This window comes from Coenobita brevimanus, chromosome 117, assembly GCF_032717465.1.
Source record: "Coenobita brevimanus isolate Jiangsu-jjx chromosome 117, ASM3271746v2, whole genome shotgun sequence".
Taxonomy (NCBI): domain Eukaryota; kingdom Metazoa; phylum Arthropoda; class Malacostraca; order Decapoda; family Coenobitidae; genus Coenobita; species Coenobita brevimanus.
In genome coordinates this window covers 9,212,093-9,226,682 of record NC_137070.1, presented here as the reverse complement: position 1 = coordinate 9,226,682, position 14,590 = coordinate 9,212,093, and the positions used below count along the sequence as shown (strand labels likewise).

Genomic DNA, 14,590 nt, shown 5'->3' with positions numbered 1-14,590 from the left:
TGGGACACTGCCAACCGTCCCAGTCGCCTAGAAGAAAAAGTGTTGGCACGATTACGGCTTAATGCCATCATTTTAACCCACATAAAACCATATATGGAAAGACGCTTCCCACCGCACTGTGACATCTGTAATGCGGTGTTATCTATTAGTCATATCATCCTGCGCTGTCGGCGATTTATTCGTGAACGTGCTTCACTTATAAATTACTGCGGCGCAGTAGACGTCCCCTTCACCCTTTCCACCATCCTGGGTGATGGGGACATTGTTATGAATGATAAATTGATGGCTTTCTTGAGAGAGACCAGACTGATCAGAGCGATGTGACTTTTTTACTGTGTGGTTATGGTTTTTATCAACGGTAAATATGTATATATTGTAATATTAATTAGGGTTGACAGTTGACATTTTTAAATAGTTCCTTCTCCCACTGATCTATTTCTAATATAGATGTCCCCTACATTATGCCAAGTTCCTCGCCTGACAGTCACCAGCTGATGAGTGCAAGTGTGCAATATAGGAAGGTATTGGGCACTTGCAGTCGATGGTGGTCTGCTGGGCGAGCTTCTTCACTTTCTGTACAAATTATGTAAATAAGTTATTCTAATTAGGGACGACAGCTGACGTATATGGAAATGTTCCTGACTCGTCTGGTTCCCTTTCATATACTGATGTCCCCTATATTAGGTTGTGCCTCGACTGACAGTCACCAGGTGATGAGTGCAGGTATGTAATGTAGAAAGGCATTACATATCTGCAGTCGATGGTGTTCTGTTAGTCGAGGTATTTTTACCATTAGTGTAGGTCTAGCTATTTGTCTCTGTAGGATTAAGTATAGGTTAGCGATTTGTATGTTAGGTGATTAATTTTAGGGTCTTTAGATTAGTTTGTCTTTATAATATAAGGTATAAAAAATATAAAACGAAGAAAAAATTAAAAAAAATAAATAAAATTAAGATTATTATATATATATATATATATATATATATATATATATATATATATATATATATATATATATATATTGTTACATAGCCTATGATTTCATCATCCTTTGTGTAATTTTAACGCACAGTTGCTGCATGTTTGATCACAAGCGTGTTCTGCCTCAGTCCCCCCCTTCTACCGTTATAGTAGAGTAAGTCGTTCTCTCTGTTATTCACAGCGGGATTTTCATCTCTTTGTCCCCGTGGCTTCATTTGCGCGTCCTTATTACAAGTTGTATCAAGCTCTGCCGGCCCCTATATAATGAGCTCAGTCTCTGCATCATTGCCACTTAGATCTGCTCCTCATTTTGTTCACATCTCTGTCCTCCCCTGTACAGATATTATTATTGTGAGTGCTCAAGAAATCTCCAAACATCTAGCAGCTGTGTGTAATTTGAGTATAACTTATTGCATTTTTTCCTTGTACTGTATAGCATAAGGTGTTGATTTGTAGGCCTAGTGAGTTCTTTTTGTAATTTATATAAAGTTTTACTATCAGCCATTTTTGATAATAGTTTGTATCTGTAATAATTTATCTGGCATTCACTGAGTATTATCTGGTATCTCATTTTATCAGGGCTGACTTAGATAAATTTACTCTTGCTAATTTCGTGTTAATAGAGGCTATTGCAGTTAACCATATATTTAACCTGTTTTTGCCATTACATTATCCTTATGAGTCCTGAATGTTTTGTTATTAGTTTAAGCATTAAACTTTAACTTGTAATTTTACCTAACTCTTTTGTTTTGAACCTGGAACTTTACGGGACAGTAGTGACTCTTAGTATTCTCACTTAATGTGTACATTATCTTTCTCTGTTCCGTAACATAAATTTGGCGACCTCATATCAGGATATTCAGGATATTATCATAAGGATATTGCTTGATATTTTGTGACTGTTTCTTATTAATTATGTCTACTATTACTACACTTGATGAAGCCAAGGTCTTTTTGTCAAATGTGCAAACAGTGTGTGATATAGAAAACAGAACAAAGAATGAACTTAAGCTTGTTGCTCAACAATTGGGAATTGTTGTTCGCTCTCATCATTCTAAAGATCAGATTGTTGACATGATTAATGAAAACTTGTTTAATGTAACTCCTCCAAATGAGCAAACGCAGATTGAATTAGCTAAGTTACAGCTAGCCCTGCAGGAGGCTCGTGTTAATGAGGCAAATGCTCGTATTCAAGAGGCAGAGGTACAGGCTCAGGCACAAATTGAACTTGCCAGGATTCAGGCAGACCATGAGTATCGCATGAAACAAGGTGGAACTGGATCATCTAGCTCTGATGATTTTGATGTGGCTAAAAATGTTAAACTTGTCCCTCCTTTTAATGAATCTGATTTAACAAAGTATTTTCAGTTGTTTGAGAGGGTAGCTACAGGTTTTAATTGGCCTAAGGAGTATTGGCCAGTACTCCTTCAAACTGTTCTCACCGGTAAAGCTCAAGTAACTTATGCATCTTTGCCTCAGAATCAGTCTGATAATTATGATGTAGTTACGAGCTTGATTCTTAAGGCCTATGAGCTTGTTCCTGAAGCCTATAGAGTAAAATTTAGGACAACTTACAAGCAAGATAAGCAATCCCATGTTGAGTATGCAAAAATCAAAGAAGATCTGTTAGAGCAGTGGTTAAATTCTAAGAATGTGGATTCTGATTTTGATAAATTTAAGCAGATGATTTTGCTGGAGGACTTCAAAAGGTGTATTTATAAAGATGTAAGCCTATATCTTGATGAGAAAAGAATAGATAATTTGTCTGATGCTGCAGTTTTAGCTGATGAGTATGTTCTCACTCACAAGAGATATTCTAGAGAAAAAGGGAAAGCTGAGAGTAAGTACGTTGCCTCTACTCAGAGTACAGGTAACAGGAAAGAGAATAAAGATGATGTTTCTCAGGAAGTAAATACCAGCTTCACCTCTAGATTTCAGAAAAGTAAATGTACTTATTGTAGTAAGCTTGGTCATACTACGGAGAGATGTTTCAGGAGACAGCGTGATGTGAACAAAAAGGAGTCTTTAAATATTCAGTCAATTGGTCTAGTGTCCACTCTTGAGAGTTCCCAGAATTCTTTAACTGAGTTAACTGAACCTGCTTTGAGGGGTAACTTAAATTCTCATGATGGAGCTCCTCTTTTGAGCAGTAACGTGGGTGACACTCTCAAGAGTTCATGTGCTAATTTCCTGTCTGATGGTTTTGTCAGTCCTCTGGACAGTAATGACAGGAAATCAGTTCAAATATATCGTGACACAGGTGCTTGCCAATCCCTTATGCTGACCAGTGTTCTAGGCTCTAATGTTAATTCCTCTGATGAAACTGTAATCTTACAAGGTGTAGGGAATAATTACTTCTCTGTCCCTCTGTGCAGAGTGAATTTAGAGTCTGGTTTTGTTAATGGTTCCGTTATGGTTGGGTTGGTTGAGACACTCCCAATGTCAGGTGTAACTTTCTTACTTGGAAATGATATTGGTGGAAGTCAAGTGTCTAGTGAGCCAGTGGCTGCGTCCCAGGATTGTGATGTCCCTGATGTGTTCCCTGCATGTGCTGTCACTAGGGCTAAGTCTAAAGTTACTGGTGATTTAGAGGATAATGATGATGATGATGTTATCCTAGCTGACACTTTTCTTGCTAATTTGGACCACTCACCAGATGAGGCAGTACCCCGTAGTGTTGATAATTTGTCTCGTCAAGAGTTGGTTGAGTTGCAGGTTGCTGACCCTGAGTTGAAAGGTCTAGCTAACTCTGCTTACAGTGAAGAAGAGTCAGCCGGTGCTTCTACTTGTTATTATGTAAAGTCAGGAGTACTTATGAGGAAGTGGAGACCCCCAACAGCATCAGCCGACTGTGAATGGGAGGTTGTACATCAAGTTGTCATCCCTCGTGTTTGTAGGCAGGATATCATTCGAGTGGCTCATGATTCCAGTTTGGCAGGACACCTTGGAGTGAGGAAGACTGTGGCACGCATTTTGAAACACTTCTACTGGCCAGGTATCTTCAGGGATGTTTCCTGGTATTGTAAGTCTTGTCACACCTGTCAAGTTGTGGGGAAGTGTAATCAGACCGAAAAGGTTGCACCTCTAGTTCCCATTCTTCCTTTTGAGGCGCCTTTCACCCGTGTGTTGGTGGATATTGTGGGCCCTCTTCCTAAGACTTCTTCAGGATTTTCTTATGTGTTGACCCTGATTGATTTGGCTACTCGTTATCCTGAAGCCATTCCACTTAGAAATATCTCAGCAAAGAACGTGGTTAAGGAAATGCTGGGGTTCTTCACAAAGTTTGGTCTGCCCAAGGAGGTACAGTCAGACCGAGGAAGTAATTTCATGTCAAATGTTTTCAAGCAGTCTCTGAAAGAGTTGGGCATCACCCAGATCACGTCTTCAGCTTACCATCCCCAGACCCAAGGAGCGTTGGAGAGATATCATCAAACACTCAAATCGATGCTCAAGAAATACTGTTTGGAACATCAGAAAGACTGGGACAAAGGTCTTCCATTCATTGTGTTTGCCGCAAGAGAATCTCCAAATGAATCACTGGGCTTCTCACCTTTTGAACTACTGTTTGGCCATGAAGTAAGAGGACCCCTTAAGTTACTCAAGGAATGCTGGCTGTCGGAGGAAGATGACGTCAACCTGCTGGAGTATGTGATGAAGTTCAAAGAACGGCTGTCCACTGCTTTACAGCTGGCGAGAGAGAATTTAGGAGCTGCTCAGGAGAAGATGAAGACTTGGTATGATAAGAAGTCCAGGTTACGCCACTTTCAGCCAGGAGATCAGGTTTTGATTCTGCTACCAGTTCATGGGCAACCTCTTCAAGCCAAGTTTAGTGGTCCTTATTTCGTGGAGAAGAAGCTCAGTTGTGTCAACTGTGTCATCGCCACACCAGATCGTGGAAAGAGCAAGCAACTGTGTCACATCAACATGCTAAAGTTATATCACAGGCGGGACGAAAATAATCCAGTCTGCACTGTAGCTGTTCCACCCGAGTCTGCAAGTGAAGCTCTCCCATGCAGTATGAGCCTGAGTGATAGTTTGGGGAAGAATCCTGATATCATGAATGATCTCCAGACTAAGCTTTCTCATCTACCTCCCAAGGAAAGGCAGGAGTTTTCGGCATTACTGCAGGAGTACCCGCAAGTGTTCCGTGCTACTCCAGGAAGAACCACTGTGTTGATGCATGATGTCGATGTTGGAGACGCAAAGCCAATTAAATTGCCTCCTTACCGTGTGAACCCAGTGAAAGTTCCTCTCATCCAGGAGCTTGGCTACCTGTTGGACCACAAGATGATTGAGCCCTGTCAGAGCGAGTGGAGTTCTCCTGTTACTCTAGTCCCTAAGCCAGGTGGGTCACAGAGGCTTTGCATTGACTGCAGACGTGTTAATCAGATAACTAAAACAGACACTTACCCTCTCCCTCGTGTGGAAGATTGCATAGACAAGATCGGAAAGGCTAGGTACATAAGTAAGTTTGATTTGTTAAAGGGATACTGGCAAGTACCTATGACTGAACGTGCTAGGGAGAGCTCATGTTTTGTAACATTAGGAAAGACATTTGCATGTTCTGTAATGCCATGTATAGATTGTTTTAGAGTAATAAGAAATTTCCTTTGTAAATTTCTTTTTTCTTTGTGGGGAGGTGTTACATAGCCTATGATTTCATCATCCTTTGTGTAATTTTAACGCACAGTTGCTGCATGTTTGATCACGAGCGTGTTCTGCCTCAGTCCCCCCCTTCTACCGTTATAGTAGAGTAAGTCGTTCTCTCTGTTATTCACAGCGGGATTTTCATCTCTTTGTCCCCGTGGCTTCATTTGCGCGTCCTTATTACAAGTTGTATCAAGCTCTGCTGGCCCCTATATAATGAGCTCAGTCTCTGCATCATTGCCACTTAGATCTGCTCCTCATTTTGTTCACATCTCTGTCCTCCCCTGTACAGATATTATTATTGTGAGTGCTCAAGAAATCTCCAAACATCTAGCAGTTGTGTGTAATTTGAGTATAACTTATTGCATTTTTTCCTTGTACTGTATAGCATAAGGTGTTGATTTGTAGGCCTAGTGAGTTCTTTTTGCAATTTATATAAAGTTTTACTATCAACCATTTTTGATAATAGTTTGTATCTGTAATAATTTATCTGGCATTCACTGAGTATTATCTGGTATCTCATTTTATCAGGGCTGACTTAGATAAATTTACTCTTGCTAATTTCGTGTTAATAGAGGCTATTGCAGTTAACCATATATTTAACCTGTTTTTGCCATTACATTATCCTTATGAGTCCTGAATGTTTTGTTATTAGTTTAAGCATTAAACTTTAACTTGTAATTTTACCTAACTCTTTTGTTTTGAACCTGGAACTTTACGGGACAGTAGTGACTCTTAGTATTCTCACTTAATGTGTACATTATCTTTCTCTGTTCCGTAACAATATATATATATATGTACGTTTGCATGAAAGTGTGTCTGTATGTATGCATGGAAGTGTGTGTGTGTGTGTGTGTGTATGTATATATGTATGTTTGTATATATGTGTATATATGTTTAACTGTATGTACATATATATATATATATATATATATATATATATATATATATATATATATATATATATATATATATATATATATATATATATATATATATATATATATCTATATATATATATATATATATATATGTGTGTGTGTGTATATATGTGTATATATATATATATATATATATATATATATATATATATATATATATATGGCGTTAATAACCAGGGGCTTCGGCCCCAATGGTTGATAGGCCGGAAAAAAAAAAAAAAAAAAAAAAAGCGTGGGCCCACAGTAGGACGAAACCTAATGACATTCATTAACGCGGGCACAGCACTGCGTACTGGCCCCAACTTCCCAACCTTAATCCGCCATAATAGTGCCACATCACCTGATATCGTCATCACCAACAACCGTGCCCATCATCACACCTTCTCTCAACCTGGCCCTCTAACTTCATCAGATCACATACCCATCGTATTCACCATCTCCACCTCACCTATACATATCCCTGCCACACCCAGACTCAACTACAGACAAGCTGACTGGGACCTTTTCAGAAGGACCTCTGACGCCTCCCTCCCTGACGTCCCCTCCCTTGACAATCAGACTCTGGAACACATAGACTCTGCACTTGAGCAGTGGCTTAAAGCAGTGGATAGTGGCATTAAAACTGCTATCCCTACAACAACATTTAAAACTATTAGAGCGCAAAGACCTTCCCCAGAACTGCATGTACTCCAGACTCACTATACAAGACTGCACAACCTTGCTGAACGACAGGGACTGACATACGACCAATACCAAGAAAATCGACAGCTTCAAAGAGACATACAGACACTGTGCAGACAGCTCTGCAATGACCAATGGAACCTTAAAATCACCCAGCTGACAGAGAAATATCCTGACCCAACCAAGTTCTGGCGAGAAGTACGTCTTCTCAAAGGAACAGACAAACGACCCACCCCTTATCTGATTGACCGCCAAGGACGTAAAATACATGATACCCAAGGACAACTGACTCTTTACCAACCTATGGCGTGACATTTTTCAAATATCTGACGACGAAAATGACGATTTTGATGAGGACAACGAACGAATGGTCCTTCACTTCCTCAATGACAACAGAGACAGAATCCTCCCCCATGACACAGCAGACTTCTCCAGACTAACGAACGACCTTCTCACTAGACGAATCACAGTAGACGAACTTAAGACAGTAGTCACAAAAACGAAGAACACGGCCCCAGGACTGACAGGCATTAACAAACAAGTTATCATGGAATGCTCACACTCCATGATAGAAAGACTCATCGACATTTTCAACGCCTCCCTGTCCGCGGGATACTTCCCTGACAAACTTAAAGAAGCCGTAATAGTAATGATACCTAAGCCAGGAAAGACTGACACGACACCCGAGAACTATAGACCAATCTCACTGCTCGAAGTACCAGGAAAACTGCTTGAAAGGATCATCAACAGAAGCCTCCGACTTTACCTAGAGACAGACTCCATAACCCCAGACAGTACGGCTTCAGACCACAAAAAGACACAAACAAAGCCATAGCCCTAACTTACGAGACTATCGCCCAGACCCTTTCGAGACGGGAACAGTGCTGTCTCGTCCTCAGAGACGTAAGCAAGGCCTTTGACAAGGTCTGGCATGAAGGACTCAAATACAAACTATTACAACTAGGACTCCCTACCATCCTCGTGAAGTTTTTATGCGACTTTGTGACTGACCGCACCACAAGAATTAGACACAAGGACCAGTTAGGCGACGTTATACAGCTCGACAGTGGGGTGGCACAAGGGAGCGTCCTCTCCCCCACCCTATACATTCTTTACACTAGAGATACCCCCCCCCCACCTCCAGACTGCCTGGACATAATATATGCTGACGATGTGACTCAAATAGTGACTTACCAAGGATGGTTCAAACTCATGATGGCCACCAAAGTAGCCAGAGAAATCACCAGAATCAGTGAATATGAGAAACGAAGGAAGATCAGGAATAAGCAACAGAAATTTAAAATAATTCCATTGGCGCAAAAGTATATGGAAGAAATCATTGTGGATGGTGAGCTGCTAAACACAAGCAATGAGGGAATCCTGCTAGGCCTCACAATAACACAGGCTGGAATCACAATGCATGTAAGGGAACGAAAATGCAAGGGGAAGGCAGCACTGTCCACCCTCTACAGTTTTAAGACGTTAAATAGAAAAATTAAAAACCACCTCGTTAAAGCCTACATTCTCCCTTTGCTAGAATACCCTCCTGTGCCACTGGACACTGTATCAAACACCCAAAAGCTAAAACTACAAAGAGTATTAAACAAAGTTCTGGGATATGTCGAAAACGACCATCACCCCTTCAACTATATCACAGAACAATTACACAGCATGCACAAAATAGCTGCACTAAACATCTGGATGCACAAGAGGGCAGGAAAAATCTGGCAAAAACTAGAGGAGACCAGGGACCCAAATTACGAGGACATCACCAACAAAGAACACGGGAGGATGCATAATTAGTTCCCCAGCTCCCTCTTAAACAGAAATAGACCGCCACCAAACCCAATTTATACGTCCATCTAACGACAACCCCTCTCATTATATAATAACAGTAATAATACAAACGGCAGCAACGAAGCGAAAGACCCCGTTACCCTATATCCCATACACCTGCAGACCTTGAACTGGGCGTACCAGACCACTACTACTGTCAGGAGGCAGTCGCACTGTTCACTCATTCCCTAGCCCACTCCTGAGTGAATGCACTCCGTCGTCCGTTGTGCTAGCTCCTGAAACCGAAATGTAAGGAGCTGTCACATCTGATGGCGGGGTCGTGAACGTGGAGTGGGTTGGGAATAGACATGGCCCATACACAGCCTATGTCTCGTGCACCCTGGTGAGTGCTATGGGGAGGAAAGGTGTATCTACCTCTCTGGCTGCAATACTTCCCTACCCCCAATGATGGAAAAACAAAATAAAATAAAACAAAAACAAATACATAAACAACAGGAAATAATAATAAAATAAAACAAAATAACAATACAAGTAAATAAAAAACAATCATAAAAGCAGTCAGACTTCCATCTCCCTGAATGCCGACGCGTGTGTCGCGGTGCAGAGGTGGGGGGGCCGACGCATTCCGTAGCCCAGCCCTCCGGCTGCTGCACCCGCGGGGCGAGCGGGGCATAATGGGAGGTTGACACACATAGACTTTCTCTATTACTAAGATAATTTCTAGCTCCCCCCCCCCCCATTTCTCTAATACTAAACTCCTCCCTTCCGTGACTATGGAGCCGGTGAAACAGAGCAGCAACCCACCAAGACGGCAGAAGCCACCACCAATGCCACACTGACAAGCACCACCCTCAGTAGGGCCGGGAGTACAAACTATGGCTCTTCCACCTTCATCGATAAAACTGCCCTTGTCTGCACATACACAGAGTGACCACTGTATAGGAACAACAGGAACACAACACAAAAAAAAAATAAAACAACTAAGCCACAGCAATGGGGACGGCCCACAATCTTTATACCTCCGACTATCTTCATATTTCCCCACTTAATCTCTTCCAATCTCTCCCTCTTCTTTCCCCCCACTTTTCTAAGACGAAGCAAAGTGAAGCGAAGTGACGCATTAGTCTTCTACTGAAGGTCCTACTCCAGCGACGACGACGAAGACGATACTACCATGTCCGGACGTGGCAAGGTGAAGGGAAAGTCCAAGTCCCGATCTAGCAGGGCTGGGCTCCAGTTCCCCGTCGGCAGGATCCACCGTCTCCTTCGTAAAGGCAGTGTGTCCAGGCATCTCAAAATGATCGGATCTTGAATTTGGCTCTATATTGTATTTTGTTTTTCTCTTGGAGGGAACTGTTACTGCGGGCTCATGGCCTTTGGTTCCTTCTTCCTCGCATAAAAAAAAAAAAAAAAAAAAAATTACGCTGAGCGTGTGGGTGCTGGTGCCCCCGTCTACTTGGCTGCAGTCATGGAGTACTTAGCAGCTGAAGTGCTTGAGCTGGCTGGCAACGCAGCCCATGACAACAAGAAGACTCGTATCATTCCCCGTCACCTGCAGTTGGCTATCCGTAATGACGAGGAGCTCAACAAGCTCCTCTCTGGCGTCACCATTGCCCAGGGAGGTGTCCTGCCTAACATCCAGGCTGTGCTGCTCCCCAAGAAGACGGAGAAGAAGTAAACGCTTCCAAGAAATTCTTCGTCTTCTTCTTCACCTCCATCGGCTCCTTTAGGAGCCACATTCGTTTCTTGAGAGAGAATAGACTTTGGCATTGCCCAACATCATCTTTGTGTATGGATGAATGTGTTGGTATACTGTATGTATGTGTCTGTCTGTCTGTCTGTATGTGCGTATAATGTGGTATGTGTTGAATGCTGGCATATGTCTGTGGCTGTATTTATGTTCGCTTGGATGTAAGAAGCTGCTGACATCAGTGAAGGTCGATTAATAATATTATTATTCCCACTACTACATAGCATCTTGTCCTGTTCCCAACTGCACCTACATAATACTGTACTGTATAATTATGCCTCCTAACTGCCTGGCCGGATGGATGAATGAAAACACAGGTGATGATGGCTATTCTCCCACCATCGAAGGAATGGACAAAGTCGTTCAGTGACAGAGGATATGGTGATGTATACAACAGTATATATATTATCCATGTGGTGACGACCATGGTGGATTTAACACCCCGAAATAAGAGCAATAATGGTAATAATGAAGAAAATACTATTCATTCATTTCTCTCGGCATTAGTAGTATTGCAACAACTAGTTACTACAAAATCAAAAAACAATACCACCACCATCTATCTATTCATCCATCCATTCATTCATCATCATCATCATCATCAAGATTAATAATAACATTAATAATAATCATCATCATCATCATCAGCAGCAGCAGCAGCACCCATCGAACTGCGAGCTCCGGTGAAGGCCTGCTTAGTGAAACTGTTGGGAGGCGAGTGTCAGCCACCTTGTCAACCACCTCTTCTATATCATGCACTAGCGGTCGTGCAAGTACCAACCGGATCCATTTAAATTTGATTTCAGGCCTCGGCGGTTGTATGGCGGTTGATGCAATGCTTGTACGATGGATGATTGGTGGGTTTTGTCACTTAGAGAAAACCGCCGTGACAGCGACAAATTCAAGGGATAACTTCTTCATATGCAGACATTCTGTCTGTCTAACACTTAGGCATTCATATCATGCACTGCGTGTGGTGCCTCACCGACGTGACTGACTGTGTCTTCTCTTCTCTAGGTGCATCCTTCAAGTTTGCTGCTCGTGCATATGAAGGCAGAAATACCTTGGATTAGTGGGATTTGCCTTCACGATTTATGGAGGTGACTCCCGGAGCACAGCAGAGGAGATGCTCTCGCAACAGGATGGAAAATGCCCTGATAGGTATGGAGAAAGCTTTCCTGAAATGGGGGGGAGGGTATTAGATCAGAGGGACAGAGAAAGCAATGGCCCAGCAAAATAAGTGATAATGTATATGTATGCAGACGTCCATTAAAATTAGAAGATGTAGAAGCAAAATTGACAGTTGCCTCATCCCCCCCCCCTTTTTTTTTTTTTTACAACTGCCAGACAGAGAGGGAGAGAGAGAGGTTTGGTATGGTTCAGTTAGGTTATGGTTGGTTTGGTTAGGTTACGTTAGGTGTGGTAAGAGTTGGTTGGGTTGCATTACATGTCTTCATATCTGTTACATTAAAAAAAAAATACTTATTTTGGTGCTAGCTAACCTGCTCAACGTCTGCATTTACTTAGACTACTATGCCTTCATTCATTCTCTTTCACAGAAATTAGGTGTGGACCTTTAAAAGAGGTCCGGGGGTTGTTGTTGTTGTGTGCTTTGCCGTGGCCAGGTGGAATAGTGCCATGCAGTTATGCACGCACGCTCTTAACCGCCGAAGCCGTAAAGGGTACGCCCTTGCCTTTTCAGGGCGTACACCACGTCCATCGCGGTCACGGTCTTACGCTTAGTGTGCTCAGTGTAGGTGACAGCATCGCGGTTCTCTAGGAACACCTTCAGAACACCGCGGGTCTCCTCGTAGATCAGGCCCGAGATACGCTTCACGCCGCCACGACGAGCCAGACGACGGATGGCAGGCTTGGTGATGCCCTGGATGTTGTCATGAAGCACCCTGCGGTGTCACTTGGCGCCTCCCTTGCCGCCTTTGCCTCGACCAGTCATAGTGTCAGCTGCTCAGACCCAGTAGTTGTGAGTGTCCACTCCGCTCCCAGCACCAACAATGATGACGATCCCACTGTTGTTGTATTGTTGTGATATTTTCCCCAAAACTATGGTGGGGAACGGGCAAACAAAGAGCCCGTCAGGGAAAACTGCAGGAAAAATCCCTCCAATGAGGGCGTAGAGGAGACAACGAGCTGGCAAATGACGGAAAAGGCGTCAGAGGCAGGGGAAGGTGCAATGGCTGGTGGTGAATTGGGCTGCCAGATGTACGACGAGGCAGGGCGGAACAGATGGAAGACTCGGCGGTGGATGGTGAGTCGGCTGCACGATGGTTTAACGAGGGCAGGGCGGGACGAGAGCTGGGTAGACAATGCTGTGCCGATGGAAGGGGCGCCGATGAGCTCAGATAGACACGCCTCGATGCTGCCCTCAACCCCCTTACACTCGCTCCAGCTCTCCACAGCAGCAGGTGGATGCACAGAGGGGAGGCCCGGTCCCGGTCGTCATGAGGGCACAACCCTGGTCCTGGTGGTGGCGGAGGGTGGGTCGTCGGCCGTAAGAATTGGGTGGAGGAGCCTTGACCTCCTGGTGGACCGACCAGGGCACTCCCTCAGATAGAAGGACAGGCCCGACCCTCGGCTGGAACGGCTGCTGTGGAGAGCTGGTCCCGCCGGGAACAGCGGTAGAGGTGTTGCCTCGGTGAGAGGTGGGCTGCGAGTCGACTACCCCGCTGTTGTTGTTGTTGTTGGATATTTCCTCACACTTGGTGGGGTATGGGCAAACAAAGAGCCTGTCAGGGTAGAGCTAACAGTGTCCTTGCTGATTTATCTAGGGGAAGAGTAATTGGTCACTAGGGATAATAGAGTGTTAAAAGGGGAGTGAGCAATGATGGTGGCTGCTTCATTGAAAGCATTTTCATACTGGGCGCAGCCCACATCTGGGTGAGATCTGAGCTGGGCAGTGGCTGGGGAGTCGGGCAAGTAATGTATTAGAGGCTCTTCAGCACTCTCAAGGCAGTGGGGGCATGGCTTTGGTGCGGTCCCAGCGATCTGACTGTGACAGGGGAATCCCAACTGTAATCGCCGGAGCCGCACTAACACGTAGTTAGGCACTCCAGGTGGAGGCAGGAGTGGTAAGTAGGTCGTGGTTGTGGCATACCACAACACAGAACGAGAGCCCTCTGCAACACACAGTTGATGATTCTCCTGGGACAGCCTTCCAATAGTGCCAGCCAGGGTGGCAATGGTGTTAGAGGTGGTAGGGCGAAGTGGGAGCGTAATTCCCGGGAGAAAGCATGCTGAGCGTGCCATAGCATCCGCTCGTTCATTGCCAAGGATCCCAACGTGCCCTGGAATCCAGTAGAGGATGATGGTGGTGCCTCTGTTCATGAGGAGGGAGGCGACTGAGTATATCCCCGTTAAGAGGGAAACGTTGTTGCTGCAGGAGAAGATGCGGAACCCTTGAAGGGATGACAAGGAGTCTGTGTGGATGATGACCCGCCATTGCTGGTTAAGCTGTGCGTGGCGTAATGCCCCGAGTATGGCAACTAACTCTGCCTGGAAGGCAGAGACCCCAGGGGAGAGTCGCCAAGATTCAGTATGGTGCCCTAGAACAAAAGCAGACCCAGCGGATCCATCAGCGCACACAGATCCATCTGTGTAGTATGTCACGGATTCAGGGGAGTCGAGAGCAGCCATCCTGCTGAGGCCCTCCTGTCGAAGAAGGGCAAGAATGGAAGCACGTGGGTGAGCTTCAGTGGGGCAGTGAATTTCATATGGAAGAGGGGCCAATGGCGGTGGATCGGTGTACCCAGGGTAGGGGGAGTTGGGTTCCCTACAG

At 44.2% G+C, this 14,590-nt stretch overlaps 1 pseudogene; it reads right to left on the bottom strand.

The window, feature by feature from the left end:
* Positions 1-12,457: 12,457 nt before the first annotated feature.
* Positions 12,458-12,751, bottom strand: LOC145419019 (histone H4-like; annotated as a pseudogene).
* Positions 12,752-14,590: the final 1,839 nt, after the last annotated feature.